Here is a 23,109-nt window from a genome sequence, read left to right as displayed (position 1 = left end):
AGTCTGAGAAGTTTATTTTGAAATATGAAATTCTGTAAGCATTCTTTGATGATAGCATTTTTCTTATGACTTAGGAATTTTTTTTAATGGTTTAAATATTTTATGTACAGTAAAAATATTGATTTCATATTTTATCCTTGTTAGAAACAAAAGTATTTCCACTAGTTTTCCTTTGGCTCTCATTTTTCCCATGGGCAGGAACTGTGACAGATTATCCATTTCCACAAAACTGAAGTTAGTCCACCATTTTCTGTTCAGTCAGAGGTATAATTCATCTATAACGTGTTCTCACGGTGTGTTTCATAGAGAGAAAGGAACTAATACGTTGTAAACCTACTGCAGTTACTTTCCTTTTCTTGTTTAGGCAACAATAAAAGCAGAGAGAGACGTAAATGTTTATTTACTTGTCAGACTGGACAAAATTCTTCAAAAAGAAAAATTTTAGGCTACCTTAACCACTTTGGCAATTTTAGCAATCTAAAAGGAAAAAAAAAAAGATTGATTTCTGTTGAGCCACTTTTTTATATTATTATTCTGCGGGTAAGCACTATTTTTTTTTTCTAGACATTTCCCTCTCTCAAAATTAAAGGGTTATTTTAGAACCATCTTACAGTGCTTCTTGAAAAACTAAAGTTCTCTAGGAGACTGTCTATTCTGTGCTTGAATATGTAGGTACTGACTATGTCTGAAGGTATTGAGATAATGCATGCATTCTGTTTAAGTGCTCTGTAGTGAGCTGATGTTCTTAAGCCTGTAAGATGCAGCTGCAAAGATGTAAATGGAGAATTCACTCAGTAAGCCAGAAAGAGTTACCCAATTAAACTTTGGGATCCACTCATCCGCACTAGTGAAGTCCATCTATTGGCAGTGAGCTGTGGTGAAGGAGAGTGCAACCTTTACTACAAACCAAGAGTATGGATGGCTAATCCCAGAAAGACACTAACTCCCCCACGAATTTCAGGGAAAGGTTTTTAAAGGCAAGGTGAGGGAGAGATCCACAAGGATGGAGATCTTATGCCTGCAAAACCTAAAATATTTACTATTTACTATCTGGCCATTAAATAAAATTGTCAGACCCCTATTCTATCTGAAGGGTTTATATATATAAACATATAAAATATCTCTTTGGGGGAAATTTCTAATTTTCAGCTCTCACATTTTGGCTTAGGCTTGTAGCCTATTTTCCCTCTCCTGTTTCATACGACAGGGGCATTAGAGAGGAGTGTATTGTTTCTTATGTGTGTAACCAAATGAATTTAAATGAAATTACAATTACATATGTCCTTGGTTTTTCACCCCTCTAGTGATATACCTAGTTGGTTTTCCTGGTAGCTCAGTGGTAAACAGCCTGCAATGCAGAGACTCCAGTTCTATCCCTCAGTCAGGAAGATCCCCTGGAGAAAGAAATGGAAATCCACTCCAGTATTCTTGCCTGGGAAATCCCGTGGACAGAGGATCCTGGTGGGCTACAGTCCATTGGATTGCAAAAGAGTCGAACATGACCTAGTGCCTAAACAACAACAAAAAGTGATGTAGTTAACTTAGTAATATTCATGATTTATTCCATTCATCTTAGCCAGAAAAATATTACTAAACTGCACATGTGTACAGCAAATAAAATGCAACTAACTTCTGATACCTCTGATACTTATGATTCTGACTTCTGCTACTTATGATTTGTGAAGACAGAAAATTAAATAGGTATCATAATACCATATCATAATATTCAGTACTACTACATAACAGAAGAGTAGGTCATAGTAGAGAGACAAAGTTAAATGGTAAATTATTTACTGTATGATTGGATCACTGGACATTTATAACCAAATTTCTAGCTTAATCGAGCCTGAGATAGGGACATTGTGATTATTGTCCCAATGTTTTTATGAACAAGTAAATAACTTTCTAGTAGTTGTAGCGTATTATTGATTTTAAAAAGAGGGAGAGAAAAACAATGACAAAACATATTTTCATGACAGTAAATCATTAGACCTTTTGAGAAACCCCTTTAACTAGAAAGCACTTGTTCCATTAGAAAGTAAAGCTCACTGGCAATATCACTTTGAACTTATAAGCGATGTCACTTCTCTTCTTTCAGGGAGTAAATGGTCAGCCATGCAGGTCTTATCAGCAGTAACAAGGCAATTCAGACTAGAGGATATGGTGACTGAAGGGTGGGATTTTATTTTATTTTTTCCAGTATTTATGGCTTTATTAACTTGAAAATAACGGCTAAATATTTGGTTTCACTTTGCTTACTTTAGCTGTGCTATGCATTCAGTAGCCACTAGCCATGTATGACTGTTAAATTAAATTAAAGTGATTAGTTTATTAATCACACCGCCCACCCTTCAGATGTTCAGTAGCTATATGTGGCTATCGGCTACGGCATTGGACAATGGAGATTTGGACATTTCCATCGTCATAGAAAGTTATCTTGTTAAGGACTTGCACTTGCATTAATCACAGAAAAGTAATTTCTTTTAAGCTCTCTAAATAGATGTTGTTTGTCATATCCCGTTCACACAACTTTTTCTTTTGTAATTGCACTTTAAGGAATAAATCTTTGAGTTCTTTGTGTCTTAACTTGATATGAATTCCTTCAATGTTTTCTTCTTCACCTGGGATCCGCACTATGCAAAGAAGTTGCAACCATATTTAATTTTCAATATTTCGATTTTAAATGTGTTCACTAAAGTTAACATAAATACAGAAAAGTGCTTGTAGATCAGTAAATCTTCTCAAAGTAAACACATACATGGACCCTAACCAAAGTCAAGAAACAGAATGTTCTTTGTTAAAATTTTATTTATTCAGTAATTAATGTTTTTGAATGAGTAGATTTTTAGATTCTATTTTATGTGATTAAGTTTAAAATTTCATTGAGTAAATTTTGGTTTGTTTAAGAAATATTTAGACAATATTTAAATTATCAATTTGTCTCTTTCATTTTCTTCCTTCATGATGCTCATAATATTGGCCTCTTTTGTTAATTATATTAATCCTCACTTCCTTAAGCCATAGTTTACAGATGTGGCTGAAGGGAGAGTAGCCAAGGGCTGAACACAAAAAGCTGAAGTAACCATGTTCTACAGTTTAATGCTTTGACTGTCAGTTTTTACTAGCATTCCAGTCTGAAAATCTGAACCACACATCTGAACGATAAAACCATACACTAAGAGAGAATGGTAAAATTATTGTTTTTTTAGAGTTATTCAATATGTTTTCTTTGAATTGTAATAGTCATGCAGAAATGTAATTGTAAATCAGTGAATTTTCTCATCATTAAAATATTCTTCCACAATTTAAAAAGGTTGCAAGGTATTCCATCCCATGATGTACCATGCTTTAGTTTACTGACTCCTGTTGGAAATTTCTGGCTTTCTTCCTAGTCTTCTCATTCTGCTTTCCACAATGCTGCAAAGATGAATTTATGTGTATTTAACATGTTTACTCCTATTTCCAGTATTTCCTTAGAGTAAAATTCCTGGAGGCAGAATTTATGACTCAAAATGCATGTGAACTTTTAAAAATAAATTTTTAAAAATTAGAATAGTTTTAGGTGTATAGAAAAATTTCAGAGGTAGTATAAATAGTTCCTATATACCACATACCTAGTTCCCCTTATTATTAACTTCTCATTAGTAGAACACATTTGTCACAATAAATGAACCAATTTTGAGACATTATTTTTATTAACTAAAGTCCATACTTTATTCAAATCTCTTTTTACCTCATGTCCCTTTTTTTCCCCAGGATTCCAAGGACACGACATTGCATTTAGTTGTCCAGACTCCTTAGGCTTCTCATGGCCGTGACAGGTTCTCAGATTTTATCTTTCATGACCTTGACAATTTAAGGAGTATTGATCAGGCATTCTATAGACAATCCCTCAGTTGGGGTTTGTCTATTTTTTTTTCTTTCTAACAGATGTTTAAATGACATATAACACTGCATTATTTTTAGGTGTATAACATAATAGTTTGATGTATGTATAGATTGCAAAATAATTGCTACAATAAGCTTAGTTAACATCCAGCACCACACATAGTTACAAAGTATTTTTTCTTCTGATGAGAGCTTTTAAGCTTTACTCTGTTAGCAACTTTCTAGTATACAATACAGTATTGTTAACTGTAGATATCATGCTGTACATTCCATCCCTGGACTTACTTGTAATTTGAATTCTGCACCTTTTGACCCTCTTCGCCCATTTACACACACCCCTCCCAAATCTGGCATCTGATCGATGACTATCTAATATCGGTATGTATGGGTTTAATTTTTTAAAAAAAGATTCTACCTGCAAGTGAAATCATACAGTATTTGAATTTATTTGTCTCACTTATTTCACTTGGTGTAATTCCCTCAAGTTCCATCCATGTTGTGGCAAATGACAGTACCTTCTAAATTTTTATGACTGGTTACTGTTCTGTTGTATATGTGTATCACGTTTTCTTTTATCCATTCATCTTTCAGCGGTCACTGGGGCTGTTCCTCTGTCTTGGTTGTCGTTAATGATGCTATAGCAAACACGGGAGTGCTTCTTCAGTATAGTGATTTCATTTCTTCACATAAACACAAAGAAATATGGTGGTTCTATTTTTAACTTTTTGAGAACCCTACATACTGTTTTCCATAGTGGCTGCACCAATCCATATTCCCACTAACAGTTTACCAGGGCTCTCTTCTTTCCAAATCTTCACCCACATCATTATTTTTTAAATTCCTTTGAATCGTATGGCCTAGTTATTTATGAACACAAGATTTGGTCAGTATGGCCTTGAAGATATTTTACAAATTTTCTCCAATCAATTGATAGATATTATATTTTATATAATATGAAAAAGAAATGTATTTCATGGAATTGAAATATACACAAGTTTCAAAGTTTAAAATATCTCTGATTACAAAATCGGATACAAAAGTGTTATATAGCAAGTCCTCGATTAACTAGGTAATGAATGTAAATCACTGAATAGATGACCTAGGTCAAATTCATTTAGCTTTTTCACATATCAGTTATGTGTTTTGTTCTATATCATAGAAATAACAAGCTACTGTATATCTTATGAAAATGAAACAATCCATGGAATCTTTTTAAATTTAATTTTTATTTTATATTATGTTTGATTTATATTGTGTTACTTTGCAGCTAACTGATTCAGTTATACACATACATATATTCATTTCTTTTTCAGATTCTTTTCCATATGTTATTAGAGAATATTGAGTCGAGTTCCCCGTGCTATATAGTAGGTTCTTCTTGATTACCTATTTTATACATAGAAAGTATGTACATATTAATCCCAAACTCCTAATTTACCCCCCACACCCTTTACTTTTGATAAGCATAAGTTTGTTTTCTAAGTCTGTGGGTCTCTTTCCGTTTGGTAAGTAAGTTCACTTGTATCATTTTTTTTTAATTTTAGACTCTACACGTCATATGATATTTGGCTTTGTCTGACTTGTTTCGCTTACTCTGATAATCTCTAAGTCCTTCCACGCTGCTGCACATAGCATCGTTTCGCTCTTTATTATGGCCAGGTGACCTTCTATTATATGTGTATACCACGTTTTTAGTCTTTCATCTGTCAGTGCACATTTAGGTTCCTTCCATGTCTTGGATGTTGCAAACAGGGCTGCAGTGAACGTTGAGGTGCAGTTATTATCACAAATTAGTATTTTCTGTGGATATACACCCAGAGTGGAATTAAGAGACCATGCATGTGGTAGCTATCTTTTTAACTATTTAAGGAACCTCTATACTGCTCTCCATGGCGGCTGTACCAATTTACATTCCCACCAACACTATAGGAGAGTTCCCTTTCTTTCACGGCCTCCCCAGAATTTATTCTCTGTAATCTTTTCAATGATGGCCACTCTGGTGTGGGTGATACCTTGTTGTAGTTTTGATTTGCATTTCATTAAAAAGTAGCGATTTAAGGCATTGTATCACGTCCTTTTGCTGTTAAACTGTGTGCATACCATGTACCTGATGAACTTACCTTCTGGAAAGTGGGCCCTTTTTGAATTCTTTTTCCAATGTCTAGCCCAGGACATTTCTTGAGGGTAGGTATTGTTTACAACTCTGCAGGCCTTCTGAATGCCAGGGACTGATTGTGCTGTGCTTAGTCGCTCAGTCAAGTCTGACTCTTTGCAACACCATGGACTCCTTAGTCAATGGGGTTTCTCCAGACAAGCATACTGGCCTGCATTGCCCTGCCCTCCTCCAGGGGATCTTCTCAACCCAGGGATTGAACCCAGGTCTCCCGCATTGTGGCCAGATTCTTTACCATCTGAGCCACCTGGGAAGCTTAGCACTGAAGGACTGATGAACCCTGGTTGGAAGCGTGTAGTTTCAGGGAGAATCTACAGGGAGCAGCACGTTCTCATTCCCCACTCTGGTTATTGTGCAACTGGAGCCTTAGGAACCAGTGATGATGAGTTCTGACAAAACGTGGTCCCTGGAGAAGGGAATGGCAAACTATTTCAGTATTCTTGCCTTGAGAACCCACAAACAGTGTGAAAAGGCAAAAAAAAAAAAAAAAAAAGACATTGAAAGATGAACTCCCCAGGTTGATAGGTGCCCAATATGCTGCTGGAGAAGAATGGAGAAATAACATCAAAAAGAATAAAAAGATGGAGCCAAAGCAAAAAAAAGAAGACACCCAGTTGTGGATATGACTGGTGATGTAGTAAACTGCGATGCTGTAAACAATATTGCATAGGAACCTAGAATCGTTAGTCCATGAATTAAGGTAAATTGGAAGTGGTCAAACAGGAGATGGCACAAGTGAATATCAACGTTTTAGGAATCAGCAAACTAAAATGGACTGGAATGGGTAGATTTAACTCAGACAATCATTATATCTACTACCATGGGCAAGAATCACTTAGAAGAAACGGAGTAGCCATAATAGTCAACAAAAGAGTCCAGAAGGCAATACTTGGGTGCAGTCTCAAAAATGACAGAATGATCTCTGTTTGTTTCCAAGGCAAACCATTCAATATCACAGTAATCCAAGTCTATGTCCCAACCAATAATGCTGAAGAAGCTGAATTTGAACAGTTCTATGAAGAACTACAAGACCTTCTAGAAATAACAAGCAAAAAAGATGTCCTTTTCATTACAGGGGACTGGAATGCAAAAGTAGGAAGTCAAGAGATACCTGGAGTAACAGGCAAATTTAGCCTTGCAGTACAGAATGAAGCATGGCAAAGGCTAAGAGGGTTTTGCCAAGAGAACGCACTGGTCATAGCAAACACCCTCTTTCAACAACACAAGAGAAGACTACACATGGACGTCACCAGATGGTCAATGCCAAAATCAGATTGATTATATTTGCAGCCAAAGATGGAGAAGCTCTATACAGTCAGAAAAAGCAAGACTAGGATCTGACTGTGGCTCAGATCATTAAGTTTTTATTGCCAAATTCAGACTTAAATTGAAGAAAGTAGGGAAAAACACTAGACCATTTAGATATGATCTAAATCAAATCGTTTAAGCTTATACAGTGGAAGTGACAAATAGATTCAAAGGATTAGATCTGATAGACAAAGTTCCTGAGGAACTATGGAAAGAGGTTCATGACATTGTACAGGAGGCAGTGGTCAAGAACATCCCCCAAAAAAGAAATGCAAAAAGGCAAAATGGTTGTCTGAAGAGGCCTTACAAATAGCTGAGGAAAGATAAGAAGTTAAAGGCAAAGGAGAAAAGGAAAGATATACCCATTTGAATGCAGAGTTCCAAAGAATAGAAAGGAGAGATAAGAAAGCTTTCCTCTGTGATCAATGCAAAGAATACAGGAAAACAATAAAATAGGGAAGACTAGAGATCTCTTGAAGAAAATTAGAGATACTAAGGGAACATTTTATGCAAAGATGGGCACAATAAAGGACAGAAATGGTATGGACCTAACAGAAGAAGAAGATATTAAAAAGAGATGGCAAGAACACACAGAAGAACTATAAAAAAAGCTCATGACCCAGATAATCACAATGATGTGATCATTGACCTAGAGCCAGACATCCTGGAATGCAAAATCAAGTGGGCCTTAGTTAGGAAGCATCACTACAAACAAAGCTAGTGGAGGTGATGGAATTCCAGTTGAGCTATTTCAGATCCTAAAAGGTGATGCTGTGAAAGTGTTGCACTCAATATCCCAGCAAATTTGGAAAACTCAGCTTGGTCACAGGCGTGAGAAAGTTCAGTTTTCATTCCAATCCCAAAGAAAGGCAATGCCAAAGAATGTTTAAATGACCGCATAGTTGCACTCATCTCACATGCTGGAAAAGTAATGCTCAAAATTCTCCAAGTCAGGCTTCAACAGTACATGAAGCATGAACTTCCAAATGTTCAAGCTGGATTTAAAAAAGGGAGAGGAACCAGAGATCAGATTGCCAACATCCACTGGATCATCAAAAAAGCAAGGGAGTTCCAGAAAAACATCTATTTCTGCTTTATTGACTATGCCAAAGCCTTTGACTGTGTGGATCACAAAAAACTGTGGAAAATTCTTAAAGAGATGGGAATACCACCCATCTTACCTGCCTTCTGGGAAATCTGTATGCAAGTCAAGAAGCAGCAGTTAGAATTGGACATGGAACAGACTGCTTCCACATAGGGAAAAGAGTATGTCAAGGCTGTATATTGTCACCTTGTGTATTTAACTTCTATGCAGAGTATATCATGTTAAATGCCAGACTGGATGAAGCACAAGCAGGAATCAAGATAGTCAGGAGAAATATCAATAACCTCAGATATGCAGATGACACCACCTTTATGACAGAAAGTAGAGAACTAAACAGCCTCTTGATGAAAGTAGAAGAGGAGAGTGAAAAAGTTGGCTAAAAACTCAAAATTCAAACATTTAAGATCATGGCATCCAGTCCCATCATTTCATTGGAAATAGAATGGGAGACAATGGAAACAGTGAGAGATTTTATTTTTCTGGGCTCCAAAATCACTGCAGATGGTGACTGCAGCCATGAAATTAAAAGACGTTTGCTCCTTGGAAGAAAAGCCATGACCAACCTGGACAGCATATTAAAAAGCAGAGACATTACTTTGCCAACAAAGGTCCATCTAGTCAAACCTATGGTTTTTCCAGTAGTCATGTATGGATGTGAGAGTTGGACTGTGAAGAAAGCTGAGCACCGAAGAATTGATGCTTTTGAACTGTGATGTTGGAGAAGACTCTTGCGAGTCTCTTGGATTGCAAGGAGATCCAACCAGTCCATCCTAAAGGAGATCAGTCCTGGGTGTTCATTGGAGGGACTGATGTTGAAGGTGAAACTCCAATATTGGCCACCTGATGCAAAGAACTTACTCATTGGAAAGACCTTGATGCTGAGAAAGATTAAAGGCAGGAGGAGAAGGGGATGACAGAGGCTGAGATGGTTGGATGGCCTCACTGACACAATAGTCATGAGTTTGAGTATAGTCCAGGAGTTGGTGATGGACAGGGAAGCCTGGTGTGCTGCAGTCCATGGTGTTGCAAAGAGCTGGACATGGCTAAGCAACTGAACTGATACCTTTGATCATGTAGATGAATCTAATTAATTTCTAAATTGGTTTCCTGCTCTATCCCTGCCACTACACCCCCTAATTCAAGTCCTCAGGATATCTTGCCCAAATTGGTTTGTTGTATCATGGCTGTCCCATTAAAGCCATCTTTCATATAACCATTAGAGAGCTCTAACAGCTATGGAGAATGCATGGTGAAGATGAATATAAGCATTCATTTGCCAGTACCTTCTAGTGGTTCACATCTGATGTGTAGCAGGTGAACAAGTTTTGTTATCATCTGCTCCAGCTGGGAAAATTCATTGCACGATGCTCTTCACTTTGAACTCGATGTTTTCCTGATCTTTGGAATATTCTTTCTTATCCCTGTCCCCATACACATCTCTGTTAATACTGTACAATTTGACTAAGGGATTCCCTTCTCTTCTTCAGGAATCCTTCTTAGGATGTTACTTTTCTTCATGCCTCTTTAATTCATACCAGGACATAGCACTATCATTATAATTATCATAGCAAATCTGTGCAACTCTAGTGTATGTCATGCTTCACTTGACACTGATCTTCTTAAAAGTGGTGTCATTAATTTTCGTATTCTGGAGTCAGGCGCAACATCTGGGATACCAAAGGTGCTCAATAAATATATGGCAAATGAGTGAATGAATGCCTGAATGGATTTTAAATTACTCATTAATTTAAAATGAGTTTAATTTAAAATGGGCTTCCCTGGTGGCTCAGATGGTCAAGAATCTGCCTGCAATACAGGAGACCTGGGTTCAATGCCTTTGTCAGGAAGGTCCTCTGGAGAAGGTAATGATTACCCACTCCAGTATTTTTGCCTGGAGAATCTCATGGACAGAGGATCCTGGCAGGCTGTAATCCATGGGCTCACAAAGAGTCAGATAGAACTTAGCAACTGAACAACAGCAAACAACATACCTGGGGCAAAATCATTGGATCTTTTTGATCTTTGCTTTTCACCTCTTTAAAATAAAATAATAATGACAAGTTAACAGAGAACTCCTTTCACTATCTTGGTATATTTTCTACCAGACTTCCTCCAATTTTTTTTTTTTTTTTTAAGTAATGGGGTATAAAAGGCAAGGAAATTAGAGGAAGAAAAAGGAGAAAATTAGAATTAAAAGAATAAACTTACAAAAATAGTAGATAATATTTATATCTGTTACTGTTTTCCCTTTTTAAGTGTGTTATTTACTGACAACATAGTATTCCTTAACATGAATGTACCATATACGTTTCACAGTGTTCCCATTTCTAGACAGTCCCCGTTTCCATTTTTACCAAACTGCATGTAATATGGCCTTGAGGTTGGCACTTTGCCTGTATATTAGGTGTCATTTCCTTTCTTTTGGCTCTGAGGGATAGAAGGTTTCTCACAGACACCTCTAAACTCTGCACCTATTTGCCTTGCCATCAACAGTGTATTGATCACTAGCAACTCTCTAACAATTTATTATATGTTAGAATAGTCATCTTTAAAGAGAATTAAAACTGTCTCATTCCCTTTCAAATAATAATTGGAACTTCTTCTTGTACTCATGAGACACTTATGAGAATTTGAAGGTCTCTTGATCCCTTCAAGTAGATCCAGTGACCTGGGGTGGCATTGATGACATTTGAGAAGGACACAGCTGTATTTGAAACTATGAAGTTACTAATGTAGATGAGAAACGCGCTCTTTGGAAATGTAGAAGAAGGAATGTTTTCTTTGAGAACTTGAGCAGTCACTGTCATATACAATAGACAAGTTTATGTCTATGTGTAAATTGCTATATGATTATCTGTCCCATACACTCAAAGCCTTATTTATTTTGAGTATATCATATCGATGCTGCTATCCTCAGGATACAGAGAGGATGCTGTGTGATGTGTCATCCTCGACACTGCAAGAGAAAGAACTCATCTTCCTACCATGTTACACATATTGGTCTGCATTTCCTAGTCTGTGAATTACTCCCTTCGAGGAAATTTCTACCTTGGAAAAATTTTTAACTCCTTGAGGGTACCAGCAAGCCAGATAGCAAATTCACCTTTTGTGAACTAAACTTCTAAATTCAGAAAAGATGAGAGTTCTGAATTCCATCTTCCTGTCTTTGTAAAGGATAATCTGAGCGAGGACTGGTTAAGGTTGTAATTTGTAAGGAGGGATTCCTAGATTCAGTTCTTTTCTCCATATGGTTTAAAATTCCTCTCGCCTTAGTTTTCTCACAGGTAAATAGGTTTATTGTAAGGATTAAATGATAGAGAGAACTTAGATACAAATAAGGAAGAACTCAATAGGGAATTTCCCTGGTGGTCCAATAGTTAGTACTCTGCGCTTCTACTGTAGCAGGCACAGGTACAATCCCTGGTCTGAGAACTAAGATCCCACATGCCACGTGATATGGCCAAAAAAAAAAAAAAATCAATAAAAGTTAGCTATCATATTATTAGTCTTCTTATTATTGTCATTATTAATCAGAAAATTTGTACACCTGTCTTCCATGCCACTGAGACCTGACTGTCCCTGTGGAACCTGATACTTTCTGAAATAATAACCAACCTGGGGAAACCCAGTTAGCGGAGAAGTCTGCTAACCATTTATGGTCATTTCCTTTTTTAAAACAATTTTAAAACAGAATATTATAGATAATCCCAGTTACACTTTTTTTTTCTTTTGTCTTTCCATTTAAGCTCTTAGCAGCACAAAGTTTTAGATATCTAGTCTCTTAAAGTAGTAAATTGTTTAAGCAAGAAGATAGCTGTATTGATCGGATCCTGATTAACTTATTGGCATTTGGCTTTGTGGATACAAACGCTTAGCTAAGATTTAGGAAAGCTGCATTTAGACAAGCTCTGCCTCTTAACATGGTAACTGTGAGCTACTCAGTGCCTCTACTTTTCAGGTTCTTATCCAAATTATGGGATTTGTTAATCTCTGAGAGCACTAATATCTTATGATTGATTCAGGAAAGAATAATGCTTTAAAGAATGGGGGATAGATTCTGTTCCCAGTTCGTCAGGTAAGCAATTATTATGGTATTATAAATAATCAGGAAAAACATTTTTCCGATTTGATTCACCACTGGATAGGTAAGCCATTGAAGCATTTCAGATGAGATTAGATTATCTGGACAACACCGCAGAACCACTGCTGGACTGGATTAAGTTCCTGATGTAACAAGCTAATAATACAAGATGTGAGCAGAAGTGAGTTAGCCACACAGGGAATTGGCAGGTGCAGCCACTATCAGCGAAGCTTCTTTGTACACAGTTTTCCTAAAGGAATCTCTACTCAGCAGTGCCATTGTCCCTGGAGTCTTTCTCTCTGTTGCTTTGAGAAACTCACTTCTTGGTACAGCCAAACACTTTCATATTCAATGTGTTTGCCATCTTTCAAGAAGACCTTACAACATAACCTGTCATGTTCATTTCTGTGACTTTATAGGATTTGGCACTTTCTGTGTCTTGAAACAAACACAGTGTCAGCAAACTCATTTCTTCATCCAGGAGGAAAGGGCCAGATTGTTGCCTAGTTGTTGCTGGTGGACAAAGGCTGTTTCCAGGTTGTCAGTGTCCTGGTTTACCTGTGTTTGACCTTGGAAACTAAGACATGCTGGTTTTATTTCAGAAGGCATTCTTATCCCTGCACCTCTTGGTTCACCTACGAGTAAAGACTAAAACCTGCTTTTTATTTGATCTCATGTTTAAAGAAGGCTATTCTGATGTTCTATTGACACACTGATTACAGTGGAGTAGTATCTGATTCAGCAATTAGGATTTACTCAGCACTTAGGATGAAAACCGTGTCTAGTAAAAAATGCCCTTAGAAATCCATTAAGTCGAACATAAAGTACACTCTAAATAGAGTTGTGTACAATTCTATGAAGTGAAATATGTATTACATATATGAAAAATGCTTGTCTTTAAACTAGACTCACTTTCTGCACACACTACAAGATGGTTACCTTGAGAGAGGTTCCTAGAAATCACACTCTGTTTAGACACAGTCACTTTGTGTCTCCCTGTTTACTTCTCTCCTGATTATATTTAGTGCACAGAAGGGCAGGCAGCCTTACTCAGACTACTTAAATTCTTATTTCTTGCCTTCTTTCTTTCTCTCCCCAGATGTGTATACTTAGAACATTGTAAGCTAAATGTCTAAATGGTGCAGCTTCTCTATAACTAGGGTTAGCTCTATATTCATAGAGGGAAACTGTTTTAAAAGATGTTTCAGTAATAGGCTGCTGCAGATAATCAGTTTAAATTACTATTTGCTACATCAGAAAACATTTATTGAGCATCACGTTATGGACTCCAAATACGTGTATTGAAACCCTAGCCCTCAATGTGATGGTTGGAGGGCCTCTGCTGGACTGCTGGCAGGTAGTTAGGTTTAGATGAGGTCGTGAGGGTGGTCTATCATGATGAGATTAGTGTCCTTATAAGAAGAAGAGAAAGCTAGTCAAAGCTATGGTTTTTCCAGTAGTCATGTATGGATGTGAGAGTTGGACTATAAAGAAAGCTGAGCACCAAAGAATGGATGCTTTTGAACTGTGGTGTTGGAGAAGACTCTTGAGAGTCTCTTGGACAACAAGGAAATCAAACCAGTCCATCCTAAAGGAAATCATACCTGAATATTCATTGGAAGGACTGATGCTGAAGCTGAAGTTCCAACACTTTGGCCACCTGATGCAAATAACTGACTCATTAGAAAGACCCTGATGCTGGGAAAGACTGAAGGCAGGAGGAAGAGGGGATGACAGAGGTTAAGATGGTTGGATGGCATCACCGACTCAATGGACATGAGTTTGAGCAAGCTCCGGGAGTTGATGATGGACAGGGAAGTCTGATGTGCTGCAGTCCATGGGGTCGCAAAGAGTTGGATACGACTAAGTGACTGAATGGAACTGAAATGAACTGAAGAAGAGACAGGAGAGTTGCCTCCCTCCCCACCAGCACACATGGAGGAAAAGCTATGTAAGCCCAAGCTGGGAGGAAGCCAGCTGCCTCCAGGAATCAGCTCTCACCAGACGTTGAATCTGGCACTTTGATCTTCGGCTTTCTAACCTTCCAAACTATGAAAAATAAATGTTTTTTAAGACACCTGGCATTTTGTTATAGCAGTCTGAGCTGACTAAAACAACTTACAATCTTCTTGATCTAGATTTTTTTAAACCAGGTAAATAGTCCTGTTGCCTGCATGTGAATGTAAATGTGATATACAATAGAGATGGCATTGTAGGTTACTGAAGGAAAAAATGGACTAGTAAATAAATCATCTGGATGCAAGCACTCTGCTATCCATGTAGAAAATAAATAAATAAATCCATATCTTTCAAACAAAACAAAATCAATTGCACGTAGGTAAATAACCTAATTGGGGCTTCCCAGGTGGCATTAGTAGTAAAGAATCTGCCTGCTAATGCAGGAGACATAAGACACATGGGTTCAGTCCCTGGGTCAAGAAGATCCCCTGAAAGAGGGCATGGTAATCCACTTCAGTATTCTTGCCTGGAGAATCCCAGGGACAGAGGAGCCTGGTGGGTTATAGGCCATAGGGTGGCAAAGAGTTGGACATGACTGAAGCAGTTTAGCATGCATGCAGGCAAATACCTAATTATGTAAATAAAATGTTAAAATTTAAAAAATAAAATGTAAGATAATCTTTATAAGATTAAAATAGGGATGAATTTCTTTAAGAAAATGTAAAATTCAAACATTCAATATAAGAGTTGACATATTGATCCATGTAAAAATATCCTGTTAAATAAAAATCCCTATATATAGCCAAGTTACAAACTAGAACTAGATGTTTATAACACATATAAGCAATATAGGATCAATATTTCATATTTATAAAGAAATTCTATAAATTAGCAGGACAATAATTGATAGGAAAATGGACAAGCATGAACTGAAGTGGCAGTTTCTAGAAGAGACCATGCTAGACTGACAAATAATTGATAAGATTTCAGCTTCACAAAAAATTGGTGAAATATATGAGAAATAATGAGATAATGTATCACATCTAGGAAATTAGTAAAATATTTTAAATGTTTGCAGTACCAGGAGTTGGTAAGTATGTCTAGAAAGGGGAATTTTAGACCCTATTGTCTTTTATGTAACTTGATAAACCCAACTTGAAGACCAATTGTGTAGTATCTGATAAATAAAATTGTACCCATTTTTACCCTAGTAATTCTGTTAATAGCGATGAGTTAAGAAAAACTCCCTAGTATATGAGCAGGGAAACTTATACAGATTTAAATAAATAAATATACATATACATTTACTTCTTTTATTTGGCTGTGCTGGGTCTTAGCTGTGGCATGTGGGATCTCCTATCTTTGCTGTGTCATGCAGAAACTTTGGTTGTGACATTTGAGCTCTTAGTTTTGGCATGTGGGATCTAGTTTCCGGACCAGGGATGACCTTCATTGAAAGTGAAGATTCTTAGCCACTGGACCACTAGTGCTAGGTCAGGGAAGTCCCCCAGACGTAATCATGGAATTATTTGCATTAAAAAATTAAATACAATGCATATGTTTATTAGAAGGTCTTTTTATTACTTGTTCCCATGTATTTATTTAGTTTACATCATCAATATACAATAATCACTTTAAAAGCCCTAAATTATCTCATGTTTATTAAATGGAACCAATAATTCTACATCTAGAAATTACTTAAATTACAAGAAAAGAAATTGCTATATGCCAACCCAGTGTTTTAAAAAACCAATAAGCTTGTCTAAAAGACTGTATTCTTAGGGGAGGGACATTCTTAAACTGGTGTCTAAAGCCCAGGAGTTGCTGGCAGAAAGAAAGAAAAAAGATGTTCTCAGATAGGAGAGGGCTGGTCGTCTCTTCATAGAACAGATGACACAGCTAAAGGAAATTAATCCTAACTACATGTCTCAACTTACTAAATCTCAAATGCAGTGTCAAGAGAAAACAAAAGCATGTGCCATGGCAAAAGGGCAAAAAAAACTAACAACATTTATTGGTTTTGTTCTATGTCAAGCATATTATAAATGTAGTTTATGTAACGGGAAAAATATTGCAATATATTGTAACATTTTGTAAAAACATTAGGGAGCAATGTTTTTGTAAACAAATAATAGAGACTGTAGTGATAATCACATCATTCAGTACAGTGAGTGCTGTACTGGAGGAAGTGGGACATTGAGCAGCAGGTAACAGAAAACTTCAGCTACATCTGTGAAGATTTAATCCATTAAAACAGTTTTGAAACAAATTTGGCAAAGCGAAGATATTATGTGGTGCATATATGAATTCTTCCCTAGGTACCTGTTAGTGTATTTGAAATATTCCAGATGTTTAGAAATTTAAAAATAAAATTGTCATTGTAGTTATTTTTGCAGCGTTAATAATTAGCTACATCTAGAAATTACTTAAATTACAAGAAAAGAAATTGCTATATGCCAACCCAGTGTTTAAAAAAAACCAATAACTTGTCTAAAAGACTGTATTCTTAGGGGAGGGACATTCTTAAACTGGTGTCTAAAGCCCAGGAGTTGCTGGCAGAAAGAAAGAAAAAAGATGTTCTCAGATAGGAGAGGCTGGTCGTCTCTTCATAGAACAGATGACACAGGCTAAAGGAAATTAATCCTAACTACATGTCTCCTTACTAAATCTCAAATGCAGTGTCAAGAGAAAAAAAAGCATGTGCCATGGCAAAAGGGCAAAAAAAACTAACAACATTTATTGGTTTTGTTCTATGTCAAGCATCAATATGACAAATTGTCATTGACGCAGTGATCAGCAATCTGTGAGTTATCAGTGACATTGCAGCGATATATGCATATGAATCCTAGTACTTAGTATTAAATTCAGATGTTTAAATTAAAATAAATTGTCATGTATTATTTTGCAGCGTTAATAACTTAGCAGCTCTGACAAATGTATGGCAACACAGGGTAAATTGCCCTATACTTAATATTTTCAATGATAACAATGTATAATTTAGAAATTTCACCTAGAATTCACCTCTATTAACTCTGCACTAGCCAAGTAGTTAATTTTAGGACTTCTATATTAATCAACATTGTTCTGAATATAATTCAGAGATTAGTGCTAGAGGGATACATGTCTATGGGAAGGCTAAGTGAACTGAGAGGACTCAGATCATTTACAGATTTACTGCATATAATTTACATTTTTACATGTTTACAGTGAAGAAAAAGTTAGGCTACACAATGAAAGCATTAAATATGCTTAAAACTTCCTGCTCAACAACAACAAAACTATAAACAAACTTAATCAAGTCATACATTGATTTTAAAATCAGTAAATCTGAAGACATTGCCTCTATTTTCTTGAGTTTAGTTAGGATACTTCTGGATACTTGATATGTATTTTCAGATTTAAATTGGAGCAAAGAGAATGAAGGATATATATAAAATTTAATAGCTATCTTAATTTTTTTTACTAACTGTCTTTGGTTACATTTAGATGTCATGTAAGAAAAAGAGCAAATACTTAGAAAACAAATTTTTTTTTTTCCAATGAGAGAACTTATGACTTTATTTTCAAATACGAAGGCAGTCATTCTAGCAACAGTTAGTTACTGAGTATCTGTTCTGTGCCAGATATAGTTCAAAGTGCTGAGGAAGGAGCAGTGAACTGAGTATATGAGAAAGCCCTGCCCTCATATTATTTGTGCTCGAAGGAGGAAGGGGAAGGACTTACTTTCTCATCAGCTTGCGATTTGTGGTTTTAGAAACAAGAGATGTGGTGGTGTCCACTGAATGGAGTTCCTTGGATGATTGTGATATGTTAAAAACTACAGAAAGAAAACACACATTGGCTTTTCATATTATATAAATGAAAACGTTCATAGTAATTTTCTGAGAATGGAATTCTCAAACGTTTTAAATGCAGAAGAAAAATAAGTGATTGAGTCTGCTTTTCAACTCTACCAAGACTGGCTCTTTTATTGTTTTTCCTTGCCAATTCTACTGAGCTTATTACTTGATTGATGGGTTTTTCTTTTTCTTTATTTACTGGAAGAGTAAATTATTGTCTTTATTCAATACAAAAGTTAAGTGAAATATAGAGTAAACTTTTATTCAATTAACTATTTAGTTAGTTGTTTTTTTGTTTTAATTAAGACCTTCTGTGTGCATCAGGCATGGTCCCAGGCTCTTGGGTGTTCAGAATGCACAGATCCTTCTCCAATGGTTCTATGGTCTAACCATGAAGGATGACGGTGCTCTTAGAGGTATATAATGGTTCCAAGTAAGAGGTCCTGCCTGAGGTTCAGAAGCTTTCTAGTGGGAAGTTATTTTTTGCTGGGGCTTTAAAAATGAGTAGAGGTGTGCCAGATAGTGAACTGTAAGGTGGTCATTCCAAGCAAGTTAACAACCAAGTTAACAAACTAGTGATTCATATTAATTATTTAGTGCACTCATTGCCTCAGTGTATGAGTAACCGTATGAGCATATGTAACTTCTGTATGTCATCCATCCGGTCATTCATTTATTTATTGTGGCTCAGCTGGTAAAGAATCCGCCTGCAAGGTGGGAGACCTGGGCTTGATCCCTTGGTTGGGGAGATCCCCTGGAGAAGGGAAAGGCTACCCACTCCAGTATTCTGGCCTAGAAAATTCAATGGACTCTATAGTCCATGGGGCTGCAAAGAGTCAGACACTAGTGAGCAACTTTCACTATGCCATCAAATTTAGTGGGCTTCCCAGAAAACTCAGTGGTAAAGAATCTGCCTGCAATGAAAGAAGCTCAGGTTCAGTCCCTGGGCCAGGAAGATCCCCTGGAGAAGGAAATGGACAGTATTCTTGCCTGGAGAATCCCATGGACAAAGGAACCTGGCAGGCTATAGTTCATGGGGCGCAAAGAGTTGGACATGACTTAGTGACCTAACAGCAACAATGACAATCAAATTTAGTATACTTCCTACACTACTATGTTGGACGTTTGGTGAGCAATGGTGAAAAGTGTAAGGAAGATAGATGTTGCATTTACCTTCATTTGACATATTGGCACCAATGGCTAGCGTTATAGGAGTTTAAGTAGTCTAATCTGAAGTTTTTCAAATTAAAAATATTTGAATTATTATAGTCAGATGGGTAACATGATTTGGTTTTGAATAAAAGTACTTAGTATATTCTACAGTGAACAAGAGCATTTTGAGGTTATGTAATGTATTGGATCATAGTCTAGAACCTCATCAGGAAAACAAATAAAATTATCCTGGAGCTTTCTTCATATGCTTGTTTCCACATAATCCAAGTCATTTCCACTCACTACAATTCTGGATGAACACAAAAGTAAGCAAAGCAGTTTGAGGTACAGTATCTTGTTTGGTTCTAGCAGCACCCTTAAGTGTCATGAATATAGACTCCATGACTTTTCCAAAAACATAGGAATGGTAGGTGGCAGAATTCCAGTCGGATTCTAGTGTTCTCTTTACCATGCCCATGAGAAAAATCTGGAATTCCTAGATGCCTCTCATACATTTTTTTCCTTCTGGTGTAAATTTTTATAACTTAAAAATAACTTTTGTTTCTTATTTAGCTTCCTTTTAACAAGAAGGCAAATATTTTCTCTTTTTTTCTTCAGTAAAATAAGTGAAACACTGGAGTAATGTAACTACCAATATACAAATGTTTGCATTTCTAAATATGGTATATTTAGGGAACTGTGAACATAACTGTTTGTATGTGTGTATGTGTGTGTGTGTATGTGTGTAAATAAAGCTTCAATAGATTTAGTCACAAATATAATACAAAATAATATATTTAAACATATTAATATTTTACTTCATATGATATAACCATATGCTGAAAATGAATTTGGAATTTCAGAGACACAGAAAAATATAATCCATCAATGGTTCTCATTCTTTCTTCTTGGTGAATCCTTCTCTTTTAGGATATTTACTTTTGCTGAAATGATAAGGCATATCAATGTAAAACATAAGTGAAGAATTTAGAGAAGCTTAATGTTACTAGGAGAATAAACAGGCAGTAGAGATTAAGGAAACAGGGAGCCACTGAAAAATGTTGGGTGAAATTTGCTCAGTTGCTAAGTCATGTTCGACTCTTTGTGACTGGATGAACTGCAGTATGCCAGGCCACCTTGTCCCTCAGTATGGGTGTTACTGGAAAGGGCTTAATGTAGCTTGAGGGAGATGGGCTCTAAAGTCGGGTGAGCGGAAACAAGAAAGTGATAGAGAGCTGCAAGGAAGGTCAGCAATCATGTATTAAACACGCATCTCTGCAAGACCCAGTGCTTGATGTTGTGGAGTTCTCAAGATTCTTGGGGTCTGAGAAAAACATCTTCTTGTCATGAGAGAAAAAGAAAATCTACAAAAGATAATGCAAGTCCAAGAGGTAGAATAGAAATTGAAATCTAGAACTGTTATTGTCAAGGCACACGACGGGCAACTTTTTAAAGGCTTATTACAGTAAGAATGCATGTTTTGACTTTTTAAATAAAGCATACTATGAAGAAAGAAATAATTGATCATAAACTCAGATCTAAGCATAACTATTAGCCTGATATCCCTACCAGAACAACCAAGCACTGAAGGGAAGGGAAAGCAAAGATGCTGATCTTGTGAGCTTCAAAATGCCATAGCAGGCAGCAGACAAAGATTGGATCATGGATCAGTATTTCAAGCAAACTATCTTGACTATTTTACCAGCGTAATCACAGGATCTTCACTTTAAGCCAATGTTCTTTGCCTTAAGAGAGCATTTCAAAAAGCAGTTGTTTGTGACTGAAAAGCAGTTAATTTAGTTCAGCTCAGTTTTGTTGAGCATGCACTATGTGAAAAAACAAAACAGTATCTAGTCCATAAATCCTACAGTTCTCCATGATCATAACCACTGGAGGCTGCTGACGTTTCAACACACCCACAGAGGCAGTGACTCTTTAGAAGACAAACAATCTAAGCCAAAACAAAGGAGTAAAGGATGCCTGAGACTAAGCTTTTTAAACTAACACACAGTTGAGTACTCTTTCCCACCTTGATTTCTGTGAAACCAGATTGCCCTGGTGTTTCTCCTATTGACCATTCTACCCTTCTCTCCATCACAGGTAGCTTTCACTTCATTAAATGTTGATATTCCAATGTCTGCTTTCTTCTCTTCTCAGTTTACATATTCTCATTTTATTGTGTTGCTTTCAGCAACCTCAGAGCACCATGTCTACAAATCTAGACTCTCTCTCTCATTTGCCCCATTGTACATATGCAACGGGCAATGGGACCTCTTTGTTTAGAGGTCCCATAAGAACTTTAAATGTGTCATGTACAAAAATGAACTTATTGCCTCTCACTACAAACATGCTTTTAGTTGTGTTTTCATACCAGGCTCCTCTGTCCATGGGATTATCCAGGAAAGGGTGCTGGAGTGGGTTGCCATTTCCTTCTCCATCATTATTGGCATTATTATATAAATTCAAATCATTTCAAGCAGTTGAGCACCTTTGTGTGACAAGGGATGTGTCAAACATTATAAATTAGGTAACACTCTTTTGACAGAGCTGATAGTTTAGCCATTTATTCAGGCCAAGCTTGGCCATCATTCTGGGGCTCTCCTCCTTCCTCACTGCACCCACTCAAAACACTACAAAATTTCCCTTCTCCCTAAGTCATCATGGCCCTTGTTTCTTCCTCTGGAATCTTTCAAATCTGTTTCTTTCTGCAGTCACTGTCCTTGTCAAAAATCTATCTACTTTATTTCTAGACTTTTTCCCAGGTAATATTGTTATAACAGATTCAGATTCTGTTCCTTAGGCAGAGAGGTAAGAGAAAAATGAATTTTAATTAGAGATTTACTCATCAACCATGTATTGAGTTTTTATGAGACATAGCATAAACCTGTTAAAGTAGCAGGACATAAATATAATTGAACAATAAAGTAGATAACTCATTATGGGAATACCTTCTAAATAATACCTATTTAAGCCATAATTTTTTTTCTTTCATCTACCAATTCTGTGCTAATCTTCTAAGTAGATTGCTATTTGAATACCCACTTCTGATCACCTTGAATCCTGTCGTAAGCTTAGACTCCCCTGAGACTGCTATTTCCAAGGTTTTAGCTATTTTGGGAGACACTTTCTAGGCTGCTTTCTCCAGCTGTCGTTGTTTTATCTCTATCATTCTCTAGTGGTACCTGCCTGCCCACAAGCCCAAATTGCTACACTTGAAAATCTGTTCATCCTACTTAGTGTAAATAAAAGGGATTGCTTTATTTGACTTTAAAGCCTACTGCATCATAAAAATCTTAGTTAATAGCAGGGTTTGAGGACACCTAGTTAAATTTCCCAAGCACTGCTGGGATTGCTTTGACCTGCTGTCTTCTGTCAGCTCACACGACAAAAGAGGCAAAAATAGCTGAAAACCTGAGAAGCATGTGTAGATCACCCAGCTTTAAAAGGCACTCAAAATAAGTTGCAGGCTTTCTCTGTTATTCTGTTTCTCCATTTATTCATTTCCATTGTTTCTCCTCACATATCGTATGGACAGTGGTTAGCATCATACCTCCCTCTCTTTATGCTCATGGAAAGGACAAGATTTTTACTCTTTCCCATTGGA

The sequence above is a fragment of the Capra hircus genome, chromosome 22 (genome assembly GCF_001704415.2).
Source record: "Capra hircus breed San Clemente chromosome 22, ASM170441v1, whole genome shotgun sequence".
In the NCBI taxonomy this organism is placed as follows: Eukaryota; Metazoa; Chordata; class Mammalia; order Artiodactyla; family Bovidae; genus Capra; species Capra hircus.
Note: the sequence above shows the minus strand (reverse complement) of the source record.